This window comes from Equus quagga, unplaced genomic scaffold (genome assembly GCF_021613505.1).
Source record: "Equus quagga isolate Etosha38 unplaced genomic scaffold, UCLA_HA_Equagga_1.0 268.1_RagTag, whole genome shotgun sequence".
Taxonomy (NCBI): domain Eukaryota; kingdom Metazoa; phylum Chordata; class Mammalia; order Perissodactyla; family Equidae; genus Equus; species Equus quagga.
Window position 1 is genome coordinate 1,463,678 of NW_025799869.1, and position 18,400 is coordinate 1,482,077.

Below are 18,400 nucleotides of genomic sequence, written 5' to 3' on the forward strand. Positions count from 1 at the left end.
CCTTCCTTCCCAACCTCCATTTCACTTACAATTCTCACAAACACTGCACAGTACAGCACTAGTTACAACACTGGAGGCAGGAGAAGGAAAGCCTCGGGACCCACGTCGTCAGCCTTGAAAGCCCCCGAGAGAAGCCCCTTCTGATCTCCACCAATCGTGCTCTGCTCTTAGGATTGCTATGTACTTGTCTCTAAGCAAGAGCAGCCAGAGCAAAAGAAGTACTTTTATTATTTCATTTATAAATTAACTCTGCTTATTTTTGTTATTTAACTGTAATACAAAACGCAGTATTTCACCATCATTATGTAACAAGTTGATTATGTACTCATCTGAACTTCCCAGACCTTGGAATATGTACTGTCAGACACATGCGCGTGTGTGTGTGTGCGCATGTGTGTGCTTCAAAAGAGCCAAGTATTTTACTTTTACTGTAGAAATGTTAAAATGCACAAAGGTTTTTAAACAATTTGATCCGTATCCAGTCTCAGTGTGTCCCAGCTCCATAAAGGGAATCAAAGTGTTGGACAGAGTGAGTCTGGGTCCAGCTCATTGGAGGCCAGCTGGCCAGAGTTTGAACCCATATGTGTGCTGCCCAGCTCGGGGATGTCAGCAGGGTCTAGCTATGTGGTCCTGGGAGAGGTTATTTGGTTGCGGTCAGCCTCCTTTGTAAGATGGGAATAATAAGGCTGCCTCCCGGCATGGCTGTGAGGGTTAAGTGATTGACAGAACGGGAAGCAGCTGGGCAGTGTTTGTGACAAGTGCTCAGTAAATGGAAGCTGTGTCATTTAAATTGAACAAGTTTAGAATTTTACATTTAAAAGCAAAAACATATTTCAACTGCATAGTGAGATAGAATCACGGCCTTTTGGGCATCCCCAAGGGGGTGCAAGCAACGCAGCTGGCCATTCTCTCCTTTGGATTATGGCGGTCTGTAAAGGGCAGCCATTGCTGGAGGGAGGCACGAATTTATCCCCAAAGATGACTTCTTCCCACAGGGCTTCCAGTCCTCAAAAAAAACACATTTGTGACTTCATACGCTGTAAGGCTATTTCACACAAATGGACGTGTGGTGAAGAAAACAAGTCAGATCAAGTCAGTCTTTGATTCCTAGGCGCCTCTCTTTCCTCTCCAGAGATTCTCTTGATAATATTGTGTTGCAGCATTTTGAGCAAATACTCGTCTTTTCTGAGTACTTGTGTCTCTGACACTGGAGTCTACTAGAATGCCAGCGTTTCCTGCAGGTGGCTGGATGGTAACAGCTTTCTCTGGATGGAAGCTGCATTATTCACGGCCGCTCGTTCACTGAAGCATCTCATGTCTCGGAACCAAATTCACTGACTTTTCGGGAAATCATATATTGAATGTATTTTAGGTTCATGAACTTTTCTTCCTCAGTTTATTCTGCCTCCCAAAGAAACCTGTAGTCTGCGGACAGGCATCCTATCAACAGATATGTCCTGGTATTCTACTGTTTATATTCTTCATGGTCCTGTGGTACTTCTGGGCAATTTGAATAGTTTTCCTTGTCCTCATACAGTTGTAAAGAAGATAAAATTTAAGACCATGTTTTCCCTGAAAAACCAGAATCTCAACTCCAGTGCATTCCTGGATAATATTTTTTGACTGAGTGCAAATCAGATATTGTGGTTCTGTTGGGTAAATGCTCAAGAAGGTCATTTTTAATAAGTTTATGAGATTTTTGCCCTGTGACATCTTCATCTGTCTGGCAGTTAGCTATTTCTTGGGTCTTGACAGTGAATACTAAGGAATAAATTTCAGAGTGGCCTGTTTCTTTCAGCAGATGTCTTGGCTTCCTGAATTTCACAGTGGGAGTAGGATCCGTGTAGCAAATGAGGGTTTGTTCAGTTTCTTCATGGTGTGCTTCGTCTATGCAGGTAATAAAGTGGGCATTCTCCCTGCAGTTCTAGAAGGCAGTGATTAACTCTAGGGCAGAAAATAAGGTTGGTCTGAGGATTGTACGAAAGAAGCACCACGCTTTTCTGGAGGTCGTAGGAAAATGGTGGGTTAGGGGCACAGGAACATGGCCGCTGCCAGGAAACCATCCTAATGTTAGTAGCATGGCACCAGTCATTGATTTATTCATCGGGTCACAAATATCTGTGAAGAGCCTGTCATCTTCTATGCACTGGGATACAGCAGCAGACAAAGCAAGAAGGTTGATTCCCTTGTGGACATCTGTCCTGGTCGGGGGAGGGCGCACAGAACAGACTTAGAGAAACAACACAGGGCCCCCCCTAGTGGCATAGTGGTTAAGTTTGTGGACTCCTCTTTGGTGGCCCAGGGTTCCCTGGTTCGGATCCTGGGCGCAGACCTACACACTGCTCATCAAGCCACGCTGAACTAGAGGGACCTACAACTAGGATATACAATAGGTGCTGGGGTTTGGGGAGAAAAAAAAAGAGGAAGACTGGCAACAGATGTTAGCTCAGGGCCAAGGTTCCTCACCTACAAAAAAAGAAAAACAATGCAGATCCTATAGTACTGTAGAGAAAATATAACAAAATAGCGACCTCTGTGCGTGGGAGTTTGGAAGAGTCTCTCTGAGGAGGTCACATAGGACTGCATCTGACTCGTGGGATGACGCCCTGGGGACAGTCAGGAAGAGCCTCTGAGACAGAGTGAGAAGCACAGGCTAAAGCCCCGAGTCAGAAACGAGCTTGGGATGGACCAGAAATAGCGAGAAGATCACTGCAGCTCTGTTGTGGCGGAGGAGGAAGGGAGTGCCGGGAGACTGAGCTGGAGAAGCAACAGCGTCCACTCCAGGTGGAGCTTTGCCAACCCTGGGGAGGAGGTCGGCGAGGCCATCAGAGGACTGGAAACAGGAAGACGCCCATTTATATTTTGGTCAGGCTATGCTGGCTGCTTCATGCAGAGGAGATTATAGGTGAGGAAACGTGGAGAGTGGGAGACTCCTGGGAGGTTTCTGTCCAGAGGCCATGCCAAGGTCAGGTGGCAGCTGATTGTTGAACGAGCAGAGTCCCGAGGGGTTCCCAGTGCATTTAGCCAATGCCTTGGCCTAGTGCTGAGGGTAAAATGTCCTCATTGTCCCATGTTCCATGACCCCCGTACTCTGATATATCATTGCGCATTTCAGTAATTTACCTTTGGCTCACTGAGGTTGTTTGGCAAGAGGCAAAGACACATCTGTGTTTGTTTGGGTACACAAACGCTGCTTGAGAAGAAGCGGTCAGGAGAAGAGCAGATGATCCAATCTTCCCGGCAAAGGCTTAAGAGGTATTTCCATTTAAATGTGAGCAGTTGATGCATGCCCAATCTGTCAAATCAACAGATACTGTTCACACACAACGTCTGCCAGTGGCAACTGAAATCAAATCCACATTTTAAACAGGAGACTTATAAATGCATCTTGGAATACAATTTTTTTCATGCTAGAAATTGTCCTTATTATGTAGAAACACATTGCTTTATAATCCTACCTTCTCAGTGATCACAGATTACATATTTCTCTTTAATTTAAAATGTTAAAATATCAAGGGGATTGGTAAGTGAAAGAAGCCACTCTGAAAGGCCACGTGCTGCGTGGTTCCAATCATATACATTCTGGAAAAGGCAAAACTATACAGTGAAGAGAATCAGTGGTCGCCAGGCATCCGTAAGAGGGAAGGGAGGACGGAATAGGTGAAACCCAGGGATTTTTTAGGGTGGTGAAGTCATTCTGTATGGCACTGTAATGGTGGATATGTGGCATTGTGCATTTGTAAAAACACATAGAACTTCACAGAATAAAGAGTGGACCTCAATCTCTGCAGATTGAAAATTCATTTAGGAAGTTGGGGATTCTAGAGTGGAATTCAAACTGTGACCAAAAAAATATAAATGTATTACAAACATGTGAAAGGACCTCATTGAAGGGCACGGGGGCAAAAGAGGTCAAATTAAGTTGCTTTGGAAATGAGGAGTTTGCGAGACTAAAGCCAAAGTAACTGCGTGTAAGCACTGTACGCTTGTGAGAAATTTGTTTCCCACCCGGGTATGGCTTAACAAATTTGCTGCAGTTATGCGCTCACACTGGGATTGAGTAGTTACGTAAATGCTTGGGAGCTGGTGGGAGCCAGGTTTTTCACTGTTGGAGTTGCAAATAAGTAAAGGAAGGAGTCTAGAATGATCCATGGGGTAATAGATTAGAGTTGGAAACCAGTGGAACTCGTGGTTAGTTAATGTAGATCCAGAAGTTTAGATATAGAAATGCACATAGATATGCATAAATACACCAGTTAATACACACACATACACTCGCTCTGTCAGCTGACGGAGCCTAAAGGCAACAACACCTGAGTAAATGGACACATCTAGTGCCTAATCTCGGACTTTCTTTTTGCCTTCCAAATATCCTAGCCTGGATGCTAGAGAAGTCTGCAACCCAGAAGCACCAATGGGTGCAGACAAAAAAGTCCTGAAGACTGCTGTCTCTAGCCAAAGGACTGAGAAAGGGGCAATCGAGCAATACAGAAACTTTTTTGACGATAGCCATTCGTTTCTGGTCAAACACAATAGAAATAAAATGTGGCCCCTCCACCTCCACCAGCAAATCTTAGTGGGAAGCAAGAATTCCACCTCGCCCAACAATAGTGAGGAGCTTCTCTCCCCAGGGAAATGGCAGAGGAAGCCACGTGGGAGCTTGAGGGGAACCTGCCCAAGGCTAACCTCCCCGTGCCCATGGTGCCAACAGAGGCCAAGGAGGCATCCACACTTCCACCCCGACTTGGAGGTAATGAGGTGTAATATTGTGATTTATAGCAAGAAATACATATTTGGTCCTCATTTCTGGCACAGAGCTCCTAAAAGCCTTTGGAATTTCCTAAGTGATGAGAGTGATCAAGCTGTCTTTTGTCATGTTTATAAGGTGACTTCTAGAAAGCTCCTAAGGATGGGGTTGGTTGCCAGTGGAGCCAACCATGTCATTAGAAGGTAAGCACTTTCAGTTCCACCTCCCAGGAGAGGAGAGGAGTTAGAGATGGAGTTCAGCCATTAATGGCCGATTATTTAAGCAATCACGTCTGCATAATGAAGCCTCCATAAAAACCAAAAGGATGGGGTTTGAAGAGCTTCCACCTGAGGAGCACAGGGAGCTCTGGGAAAGTGGCACTGCAGAGAGCATGGAAACTCCATGCCCCTTCCTCACACCTTACCCTATGCATCTCTTCCATCTGGCTGTTCCTGGGTTATATCTTTTTATAATAAACTGGTTGTCTAGTAAGTAAAATGTGTCTCTGAGTTCTGTGAGCCCCTCTAGCACATTAATCAAAGCCAAGGAGGGGGTCATTGGAACCTCTGGTCTACAGCTCATAGATAGAAGCACAAGTGACAACCCGGACTTGCAATTGGCACCTGAAGTGGGGTGGGGAGCAGTCTTGTAGGACTGAGCCCTTAACTTGTGGAATCTGATGTTATCACCAGGTAGACAGTGTCAGAACTGAGTTGATGTGCAGGACACCCACCTGCTGTTGGAGAATTGCTTGGTGGTGTAGGGGACAGCCGCCACACATTAGAATTGGTGTCAGAGTCTGATGAGGCAATCCTGCCACTCTCCGCTAGGGTGGTAACAGAGCAGGCTGTGTGAGGACCTGGGACTCTGACCACCACCCCATGGTGGTGAGAACTTCTTCACCCCAGGGAGCTTAGATGTCCCAGCTCACCCCACAGTAGGAGGCACTCAAAGACTCTTCTCCGGGTTGGTGTCTGTGGAGGCCTGATGGAGTCTGAATGTCCATGCCAATCTCACAGTAACGAGGCACGTCTTCTTCTCCCCACCGGCGCGGCACAGTGGAGACAGTGCAGACCAGGATTTCCAGTCCCCAGCCCGTGATAATGAGGCACCCCTTCTCCACCCTATGCATTGTTAGAGGCCAGGTAGGGAGCTTAGATTTCCAAACCTGTCTGACCGTAACCAGGTACCCTTCTACCCCTGGTGACCACGGGGAATGACTGGAGAGCCTAGGTTTCCACTCCCACCTGCCAGCAAGGAGGTGCCACCCCCTCCTGCCCCCAGTGCTGAAACAGAAGACTCAGAGAAGATCTGGAGTCTCATAACATAACACGCAAAATACCAAAGACACAATAAAAAGTCACTCAGCGTACCAAGAACCCGGAGATCTCAGCTTCAATAACAAAGGATAATGAACAGACTCCAGTAAAAGGACGTCACAGATGTTAGAATTATATGACAAGGATGAGAGATTATAAAATTGCTTGAAGCAAATAAAAAATAATAGAAAATTTAGTAAAGAAACAGAAGATATAAAGAAGAATCTAGCGGAAATTTGAAAAATACAAAATTCTAATACAAAATACAAAAATCTGAATAAAAAACTTTGATGGGCTCAGTAGGTGGGCTGACTTAGTGGGCTCAGTAGCAGGATAGCCATGACAGAGGAAAGGATCAGGAAACTTGGGGATAAAACGAATGAAATTATGTAATACAAATAGCAGAGAGAAACAGATTGAGCTTAAGAGCAATGAAAATGGAAATGCATCACTAAAACCTGAGGGAAGTAGCTAAAGCAGTTATGAAAGAAAAGTATAAATGAATCCTTGTGTTAGGAAGAGGATCGATCTAAAATCAGTAATCTAAGATTCAAACTTGGGAAACTAGAAAAAGAAGAGAAAAATAAATCCAAAGCAAGCAGATGAAAGGAAATGATAAAGATAAAAGAAGAAATTAATTAATTTGATAGAAAGAGGAAAAAGAAACAGATGTTTTAAAAAATCAATTAAATTGAAAAACCTCCATTAAGACTTATGAAGGACAAAAAGAGAGAAGATATAGGTTATCAAAGTCTGAAATGAAGAGACTATCACAATAGGCCTCACAGACGTCAAAAGGTGACAAGGGAACACTAGCAACAAACCTCCCATAAAAATTCTACAACTTAGAGGAAATGGTCCAATTCCTTGAAAGACACAAAGTACCAAAACTCACCCAATCTGAAATAATTCGAAAAACTATTAATGAAATTAAACTCTTACTTGAAAAATATCCCAAAAGTAAATCACCAGGACCAAGAATTATACCTAACATTTAAGAAGAATCAAGAACAATTTTACACATTTCCTTCCAGAAAATATAAGACAAGAAGTGCCCCCACTTCATTCTATGAAGTCAGTAGACAAAGACACTACAAAAAAGAAAACTAGAGACCAATATTCTTCATGAATGTAGGCACAAAAATTCTTTTAAACAAAAGCAAATCTAATTAAGCAATATACAAAATGAATTATACACCATGACCAAAGTGATATATTTCAGGGGTGCAGGCTGACTCCATACTCAAATATCAATAAATGTAATTCATCATAATTTTAAAAATTACACAAACATGTCAATTGATGCAGAAAAAAAATTTGACAGAATTCAACAATCATTTATGATTAAGAAGCTCAACTAAAGTGGATAAGAAGAAACTTCCTCAACCTGGTAAAGAATTTCTAAATAAGACTTATAGCTAACACAGTGTTTTATGGTGAAGATTGCTTTTCCAATAAAATCAGGGACAAGGCAAGGACGCCCACCCTCAAACCTGCTATTCAGTATAGTATTGGAAGTTCTAGCTAGTTTAATAAAGCAAGGAAAATGTAAAATGCATGCACCTCAGAAAGGAGGAAAGAAAACTGTCACTATTTGCAGAAGACGTTATGTCTACCCAGTAAGTCCCAAAGAATCTACCAAAAACTCCTAGAATTAATGTGCAAGTTCATCAATGTCACAGATTACAAGAGCAACATACAAAAAGCAATCGCATTTCTATACACTAACAATGAACACATAGAAATCAAGTTAAAATCATAATATTTATAAGTGCTTAAAAACGTGAAATACTTATGTACAGCAGCGTATTCTGAAAACTACAAAGTGCTCATGAAAGCAGGCAAAGATAGTCTCACTAAATGAGAGATAGACCCTGTTCATGATTTGGAAGAGTAAACAGAGTAAAAATATCAATTCTCCTCAAATTGATATATTGCATTAATGGAATTCCTCTCAAAATCACAGCAAAATTTTCTGTAGATATAAATAGATATATTCTCAAATTTATATGGAAAGGCAAAAGAACTGCATTAGTTAAAATGATTTTGAGAAAGAAGAATAAAGTGGGAAGACTCACTTTGCCCCATTATGAAACTTACTCTGTAATGGCAGCAGTGAAGACTGTGGAATTGGTGGAAGTGTAGGCATGTAGGTGAAGGAGGCAGCTAGAGAACTGAGAGACAGACCCACAGAAGTACGTTCAACTGAGTTCTGACAAAGGTGAAAAAGTAATTCATTGACGGAAAAATCATCTCGTCAACAAATGCCACTGAAACAACTGGACATGTATAATTTTAACAAAAAGTGAATCTCAATAAACCTTACACTGTACACAGTGTAACTCAAATGAATTATTTTTAAATATAAAACTTAAAAATATAAAACTTTTAGAAGAAAATACAGAAAAAATCTTCAGAACCTGTGAATAGGTGAAGGGTTCTTAGACGTAACACCAAAAGTATCATCTACAAAAGAAAAAGAAATTGATACATTGAACTTCATCAAATTAAAACATTTTGATATGCAAAAGGTCCTGTTCAGAGGATGAAAAGAACACCTACAGATTAGAAAAACATAATTGCTGACGACACACTTGACAAAGGACTCAAAGGTAGACCATATAGAAAAACCTCAAAACACAACAGAAAAAATATTTAAAATTGGCAAAAGACATGAACAGACATTTTGCCAAAGAGGATCTGTAGACGCCAAATAAAGCACATGAAAAGATATTTGATAACATTAATCCTTAAGGAATGCAAATTGAAACCCCAAGGAGATATGAATGCATACCTATGAGAATGGCTAAAATAAAAAATAATGACACCACTAAATGTTGGCAGGGATGCAGGAAAGCCAGATCATTTGTAATGTACCATTCTGGAAAACAGTTTGATAGTTTCCTAAAAAACTAAACATAGACTTATTGTATGATATAGCAATCACACTTCTGGTCATTTATCTCGGAGATATGACAAATTGCGCCCAAACAAGAAACTGTATACAAATGTTCATAGCAACTTTAAATGTCATAGCCAAAAACTGGAAAAAACCCAAATGTCCTCTAATGGTTGAATGATTAAAAAAATTCTGGCATATAATATCATGGAATGATTGTCAGCAGAAAAAAGGAATGAACTATTGATACATCCAACAAATTGGATGGATTTCTAGGGAATTATGCTTTAAAAAAGCCAGTATGAAAAAGATTACATTTGTCTAATTCCATTTACATGACATTCTCTAAATTACAAAATCATATAGGTGGAGAACAGGTTAGTGGTGCCAAGGATCACGAATAGCACATGGGAAATTTTTTTGTGATTATGGATCAGTTCTGTGTCTTGATTATGGCGGTAGTTACACAGATATACACGTGCAACAAAAGGGCACAGAATCAACACACACACACACACACACATATACACACCGGTGAGACCTGCATGACGTCTGTGGATCGTACCAATGTCAGTCTCCAAGTCTGATAGTGTCCTAGCATCATGTAAGACGTTACCACTGGAGAAACTGGGCAAAGAGTACAGGGACTCCTCTACTATTTGTGCAACATCCTGTGATTTATGATTACGTCAACGTTAAAAATTGTTTAAAATGTCGTAGAGGACACTGAACTTCCTCTTTGGGGAAAATACAGCACTGTGTGTTTCCATTGATCTGCCTTTATTAAGGGCTAGCAGTTGAAAATACTTACATAACGTAACCAAATCACATGTTGACTGCCAGCATCTGGATACTTTATTCCTGACCTTGTGGGAGTTTCCGGAATGGGAGTGAGAGGTAGCAATGTTTAGTGCTGGTATGGAAACGCTTGGTAATGGGACTAATAATTGTACCCGAGGTCCAGGACATCCCCAGGGAAAAGCACTAAAGGTGAATAATGAGTAGATTGGCGATGGAGGTGTGGATAAATACAGTGACTGTGTCCCATAAAGTGACATTTTTAGAGATGGACGAAGCCGATGGACACTGGTGACCGTGGAACAGACTCACAGGATGTGGAGGCCCAGGCACTGGCTGTAGGAGACAAATAGATACCATTTAAGAAGGTAGATGTTGTAGGTGGAAGGGAAAAGATATACTCCACAAGCTTATGAAAGAATTCCTTTCATGTAATAAAAGAAAAGTAAAAAATTCTTACCCAGTACTTGATTTGTTCATGGAAAGCCAAAAAAGTAACCAGAATCATATGTTGGGAAGAAAGAAAAATTTTACATTTAAATCACGGTTGTTAGAAAATAAAGTGATTTATTTTCTAAAATGTATGTGAAAAGACAACCCAGAGAATGGGAGAAATATTTGCAAATCATATTTCTGATAAAGGTCTAGTGTTCAGAATATAGAGAACTCTTACAGCTCAACAATAAAAAAAAATAACCCAACTATAACATGGGCGAAGGATTTGAATAGATATTTTTCCAAAAAAGATATGCTAATGACAAATAATCACATGAAAAGATACTCAAAATCCTTAGTGATCAGGGGAATGCAAATCAAAACCACAATGAGATGTCACTCTACATCTACCACGATAGAAAAGAAAATAGCAAGTGTTGGTGAGAATGTTGACAAAACTGGGCTTATCATACGTTTGGTGGCAGGAATGTAAAATGATACAGTCACTGTGGAAAACAGTGCCTCAAAGAGTTAAACACAGAATGACCACATGCTCTAGCAATTCCACTCCTAAGTACATATCCAAGAAAATTGAAAACATTTATTCACACAAAAATTTATACGTGAATATTCATAGCAACATAGCACAAAAGAGAAACCATCCAAATGTCCATCAGCTGATGAATGGCTAAACAAACAAACAAGAATGTCATATTGTCCCCAGGAAGAAATATTATTCATCATTAAAAATGAAGGAGGTATTGTTACATGCTGAACCTTGGGTATAACATAAGTGAACCTTGAAAAATTATGCTAAGTAAAAGAATCAAGACAAAAAGCTACATATTATATGATTCCATGTGTATGAAATGTCCAGAATAGTCAAATCCACAGAAACAAAAAGCAGATTAGTGGTTGTCAAACTGAGGATGGAGAGTTTGGGTATCTTTTGGGGGTTGATGAAATGTTCTGGAAGTAGATAGTGATGATGAATGTGTAGTGAATATACTAAAACCACTGAAATGTACACGTTAAATGGGTAAAATTTATGGTATATGAAATATGTGTCAATAAAACAGATAGAGGGTTTCCTTTGTTCTCATCAAATGGATACTAAAGTTAAGAGAAATGAAGGCACATTTTTAAATAACTGAGTCAAATATGGGCATCCTTGTCTTTCTGAGAAACAAGAAAGAGAGAGAAAAATGAGACAATTTAAAATTGTTGTATCTTTTGCTTACTTCATTTTTTAAGTCAAGCTGGCATTTCTAAAGAATGTAGTCAGTTCTTAATTATTTCATGGCTTATCCACTCTGGGGATTTAAAAAGCCTTTTATTTCTCGGCCTGAAATGTTTCAGTTGTACAGGAAAGGAATTATGTCAGAGGAAGGCTAGCAGACCATGAAAATCAAATAAATTAATTTGGCTTTTAACTGTTGTCATAAAAAGTTCAATAATAGGGGTTGGCCTGGTAGCGTAGTGGTTAAATTCATGTGCTCCACTTCAGTGGCCCTGGGTTCACAGGTTTGGATCCCAGGTGCAGACCTACACACTACTCATCAATCCACACTGTGTTGGCATCCCACACACAAAGTAGAGGAAGATTGGCACAGATGTTAGCTCAGGGCCAATCTTCCTCACACACACACATGCACACACACACACACAAAAGTTCAGTAATAGAAGCCTGAGTTGGCTTCTATTTTGGATAACTTGGGCTTTACCACTCTTGCAACATGAGCCATTGTCATGGAGCACATACAGTTATAGTTGCCATTTGGAGTCTTGCCTTGTGGCTGGTTAAAACATGGTTTCCCCAGATCAGGGAGACCATGAAATAAAAACACTGATCCCAGAGGTGATGTCAGCAACATGGCAGAGTGAGCTGTTCCCTTTATCTCTCCCCTTCGAACTACAACTAAATGGATCACTTAATAGTGATCAACAGAGGAAACCCACACAGCACAACAGGTTGGATGAGAGACCCATGCAGCTATACATCTGAAGGTGCATGGACTACCCCCTGGAAGGTGATGGTGATAGGTGAGCTCTCTCTAGCCCACCAGCAGCCCTGTGCATGCATGTGACTGCTCTCTAAGCTGGGGTGCCCATAGCACTGCTGCAGCCCTGAGGGTGGGAGTGCACCTCAGTGAGACTGCAGGAATAGGTGATGGCAGCCCTGAGACCCCACATGATTGCTTTCCTGTCTGGTGGGAGAGCTGAAAGTGCCGCCAAGGCCACCAGGGAGTGGCCAGACTTGGGCCCAGTGGGGAGACCCTGCACACCAAGTACAACAGCTAGTGCAACCTAGGAGGATATGATAGCAGATCTACACACCCAGACAAATGAGTTCCTGTCTGCCATGAATGCTTATAGTACTGCTACAGCCCTGAAGGAGGGAGTGTGTCTCAGTAGGACTGTGGGAGCAGGCAGCGGCAGCCCTAAGACTACGCATGAACACTTTCCCATGCACTGGGAGAGCCCACAGGGCTGCTGTGGTCCAAAGGAGTGGCCCAGGCTAGGACAGGCACAGCTGACAGGGATTGCATCAGCTTCAGAATACACTGCTCCTGCCCTCCAGCTCCCAGTGGCAGCAGGTGGAATCTGTGACCAGATACTATCACTGTGTGAAGGCACAAATCCACCCCATCAAACAGTGTAAAGAGGTATATTAATACTCCAGACCAGAAGGAAAAAGACAAACACCCAGGAATCAATCCTGAAGGCACAGAAACTTACCAACCAAATGACAGAGAATTCAAAACAGCTATTAAAAAAACTCAATGAGTCACAAGATAACTCAGTAAGACAGTTCAATGACATCAGAAATAAAGTTAATTATTAGAGGGGATTTTTCATAAAAGAGGGCAAAATTAGCAATTTGGAGGATAGAAATATAGAAGTGCTTCAAATGGAGGAGGAGAGAGAATTAAGACTAAAAACAAATGAAGAAATTCTCTGAGAAATACCCTACTCAACTAGGAAATGCAACATAAGGATTATAGGCATTCCAGAGGGAGAAGAGAGGGCAAAAGGAGCAGCAAGCTTGTTTAACAAAATAATAGCTGAGAAGTTCCAATACCTGGGGAAGGAGCTGGAATTACAAGTAAAAGAAGAGAATTGAACTCATAATTACACCAATGTAAAAAGACCTTTTCCAAGACACGTATTAGTAAAACTGGCAAAAGACAATGACAAAAAAAAAAAAAAAAAATTAAGATCAGTAAGGCTGAAGAAAACAACATACAAAGGAACTCCAATCAGGCTTTCAGTGGGTTTCTCAGCAGAAACCTTACAGGCTAGGAGACAGTGGAAAGATGTATTCAAAATACTGAAACACAAAATCCTTCAGCCAAGAATACTCTATCCAGTGAAAATACCCTTCAGATATGATGGAGCAAAAAGAACTTTCCCAGATAAACAATAGTTGAGGGAGTTCATCACCACAAGAACCCCATACAAGAAATGATCAAGAAAACCCTCATACCTGGAAAAAAAGAAAAAAGAAGAAAGGGTTTACAAAGCCTTGAGCAAGGAGATACATAGGCAGGCAAAATCAGAAAATTGCAACTTTCTATCAGAACAGATTAACAAACAATTATAACATTAAAGATGAAGGGAAGGAAAATATCAAGAATAAATATAATCACTTCATTTTAACCACAAACAACACAAAAAGGAATAACTTGTAACACCAATAACTGAAATGGGGAAGAGGAAAGAGATGAAAAATGCTTTGACTAAGCAAATAAGAGGCTATCAGAAAATAGATATCTCACCTATGAGATCTTTTATACAAACCTCATGGTAACCACTAAACAAAAAATCAGAACAGAGACACAAATGATAAATAATGAGAAAACCATCATAGAGAGCCACCAAACTGAATTGGCAGTCCAAAATACACAGGATGAGAAACAAGGGAAATATAGAACAACCAGAAAACAAGTGATAAAATGGAAGCATTAAGCCCTCATATGTCAATAATCACTCTAAATTTAAATGGATTGAATTCTCCAAACAAAAGACACAGAGTGGCAGGATGGATTAAAAAACAAGACCCAACAATATGCTGCCTCCAGGAAACACATCTCAGCTCTAAAGACAAACATAGGCTCAGAGTGAAGGAATAGAAGATGGTACTCCAAGCTAACGGCAAACAAAAGAAAGCAGGTGTTGTCATACTTATATCAGATAAAGTAGACTTCAAGATAAAACAGGTAATGAGAGACAAATACGGGTAGTATATAATGATAAAAGGGATGTTCTACCAAGAGGACATAACACTTATGAATATGTATGCACCTAAAACAGGAGAGCCAAGGTAAATAAAGCAACTATTAATTAAGCTAAAAGGAGATATTAACAGCAGCACAATCATAGTAGGGGACCTTAACACCCCCAATTACATCAATGTATAGATCACCCAGACAGAAAATCAACAGAGAAATAGTGGAATTAAACAAAAAACTAGACCAGATGGACTTTATATATATATATACACACACACATATATAACACTCTATCCAGAAACAGAAGACTACACATTCTTCTCAAGAGCACATGGAACATTCTCAAAAATAGATCATGTGTTGGGAAACAAAGTAAGCCTCAATAAATTTAAGAAGACTGAAATCATATCAAGCATCTTTTCTGATCACAGTGCTATGAAACTAGAAATCAACTACAAGAAAAAAGCAGGGGAAGTGACAAATGTGTGAACACTAAACAACATGCTACTGAAAAACCAATGGATCATTGAAGAAATTAAAGGAGAAATAAAAAAATATCTGGAGACAAATGAAAATGAAAACACCCTATACCAACTCATATGGGATGCAGCAAAAGTGGTCCTAAGAGGGAAATTCAGAACATTACACGCTCACCTTAACAAACAAGAAAAATCTCTGATAAGCAATCTTAAACTACACTTAAAAGAACTAGAAAAAGAAAAACAAACAAAGCCCAAAGTCAGCAGAAGGAGAGAAATAATAAAAATTAGAACAGAAATAAATGAAATCAAAACCAGAAAAAAGGATCAAGGAAACTAAGAGCTGGTTCTTTGAGAAGATAAACAAAGTGGACAAACCCTTAGCCAAGACTCACTAAAAAAAAAGGAGAGAGTACTCAAATAAAATTAGAAATGAAAGTGAAGAAATTACAACAGATAGCAAAGAAATACAAAGAATTATAAGAGAATAGGATGAAAAACTATATGCCAACAAATTAGACAATCTAGAAGAAATGGATAAATTCTTAGACTCATATAACCTCCCAAACTTGATCAAGTAAAAAGGAAATAGAGAATCTGAATAGACCCATCACAAGGAAAGGAATTGAAACAGTAATCAGAAACCTTCCCCAAAATAAAAGTCCAGGACTAGATGGCTTCTCTGGAGAATTCTACCAAACATTCAAAGAAGATTTAGTACCTATCCTTCTCAAAGTATTGCAAAAAATTGAAAAAGATAGAACACTTCCTAATACATTTTATGAGGCCAACATCACCCTGATCCCACAGCCAGACAAGGATAACACAAAGAAGGAAAATTACAGGCCAATAGCACTGATGAACATAGATGCAAAAATCCTCAACAAAATATTGGGAAAACAAATACAGCAATACATTAAAAGGATCATGCACCATGATCAAGTGGGATTTATACCAGGGACACAGGGATGGTTCAACATCCGCAAATCAATCAATGTGATATGCCACATTAACACAATGAGGAGTAAAAATCACATGATCATCTCAATAGAGAAAGAGCATTTGACAAGACCCAACATCCATTTATGATAAAAACTCCAATAAAATGGGTATAGAAGGAAAGTACTTCAACATAATAAAGGCCTTATATGACAAACCCACAGCCAACATCACATTCAACAGGGAAAAAACAGACAGCCATTCCTCTGAGAACAGGAACAACACAAGAGTGCCCACTCTTGCCACTTTTATTCAACATAGTAGTGGAGGTTTTGGCCAAAGGAATTAGGCAAGAAAAAGAAATAAAAGCTATCCACATTGGCAAGGAAGAAGTGAAACTCTTGCTGTTTGCAGATGACATGATTCTGTATATAGAAAACCCCAAAGAATCCATCAGAAAACTAGTAGAGATAATCAACAACTACAGCAAAGTTGAAGGGTACAAAATTAACTGACAAAAATCAGTTGCATTTCTATACTCTAATAATGAACTAACAGGAAAAGAACTCACAAATACAATCCCACTTACAACTGCAACAAAAAGAATAAAATACCTAGGAATAAATTTAACTAAGCAAGTGAACGACCTATACAATGAAAACTATAAGATGTTATTGAAAGAAATACCTAGGGATAAATTTAACTAAGCAAGTGAACGACCTATACAATGAAAACTATAAGATGTTATTGAAAGAAATTTTTGATGACATAAAGAAATAGAAAGACATTCCATGCACGTGGATTGGAAGAATAGTTAAAATGCCCATACTACCTAAAGAAATCTACAGATTCAATGCAATCCCAATCAGAATCCCAATGACATTCTTCACAGAAATAGAATAAAGAATCCTAAAATTCATATGGGGCAACAAAAGACCCTGAATAGCTAAAGCAATCCTGAGAAAAAAAGAACAAAGCTGGAGGCATCACAATCCCTGACTTCAAAATGTACTACAAAGCTACAGTAATCAAAATAGCATGGTACTGGCACAAAAACAGACACACAGATCAACAAAACAGAATTGAAAGCCCAGAAATAAAAGTACACGTCTATGAACGGCTAATCTTAGACAAAGGAGCTGACAACATACAATGGAGAAAGGAAAGTCTCTTCAAGGAATCATGTTAGGAAAACTGGACAGCCACATACAAATAATGAAAGTAGACCATTATCTTACACCATACACAAAAATTAACTCAAAATGGATTAAAGACTTGAAGGGAGATGTGAAAACCACAAAGATCCAAGAAGAAAATATAAGCAGTACACTCTTTGACCTTGATCTTAGAAGGATCTTTTTGAATACCATTTCTACTGGGGCAAAGGAAACAAAAGAAAAAATAAACAAATGGAACTTCATCAGACTAAAGAGCTTCTGAAAGTCAAAGGAAACTGTGAATAAAATGAAAAGACAATCCACCAACTGGGAGAAAATATTTGCAAATCATACATCCGAAAAGGAGTTAATCTCCAAGAACTCATACAATTTAACAGCAAAAAAGCAAACAACCCAGTCAAAAACTGGGCAGAAGATATTAGCAGACATTTTTCCAAAGAAGATAAACAGATGGCCAATAGGCACATGAAAAGATGTTCAACATCACTAATCCTCAGGGAATTACAAATCAAAACTATAATGAGATATCACCTTACACTTGTTAGAATGGCTGTAATTAGTAAGACAAAATAACAAATGTTGGAGAGGGTGTGGAGAGAAGGGAACCCTCATAAACTGCTGGTAGGAATGCAAACTGGTACAGCCACTATGGAAAACAGTATGGAGATTTCTCAAAAAATTAAAAATAGAAATACCATACAACCCAGCTATCCCACTACTGGTTATTTATCCAAAGAGCTTGAAATCAACAATACAAAGAAACTTGTGCATCCCTGTAGTCATTGCAGCACTATTCACAATAGCCAAGATGTGGAAGCAACACAAGTGCCCACCAACTGATGAATGGATAAAGAAGATGTGCTATATATACAATGGAATACTACTCAGCCATAAAAAGACAAAATCATCCCATTTGCAACAACATGGATGGACCTTGAGGGTATGATGTTAAGTGAAATAAGCCAGACAGAGAAAAACTAACACCGTATGATTTCACTCATATGAGGACGATAAATACATTGGCCAAGAGAACAGATTAGTGGTTACCAGAGGGGAAAGGTGTTGAGGGGTGGGCATAAGGGGTAAAGGGGCACATATATATATGGTGCCTGACAAATAATAATGCACAACTGAAATTTCACAATGTTATAAACTATTACGACCTCAATAAAAAAAAGAAAATACAAATCCCATGTGATATATGCTTTGCTGTGTAAATGTCAGGACTTATGGACTAAGGTTTTGCCATGTCAACTCAGTCAGAGGAGTCCATCTCAAGTTACTAATAAAAGATTATGGACACACATTTTTTAAAAGCTTCACATTTGCATTCAAAGAAGAAAAACTAAAAATCAAATGCCACAATCTGGGGAT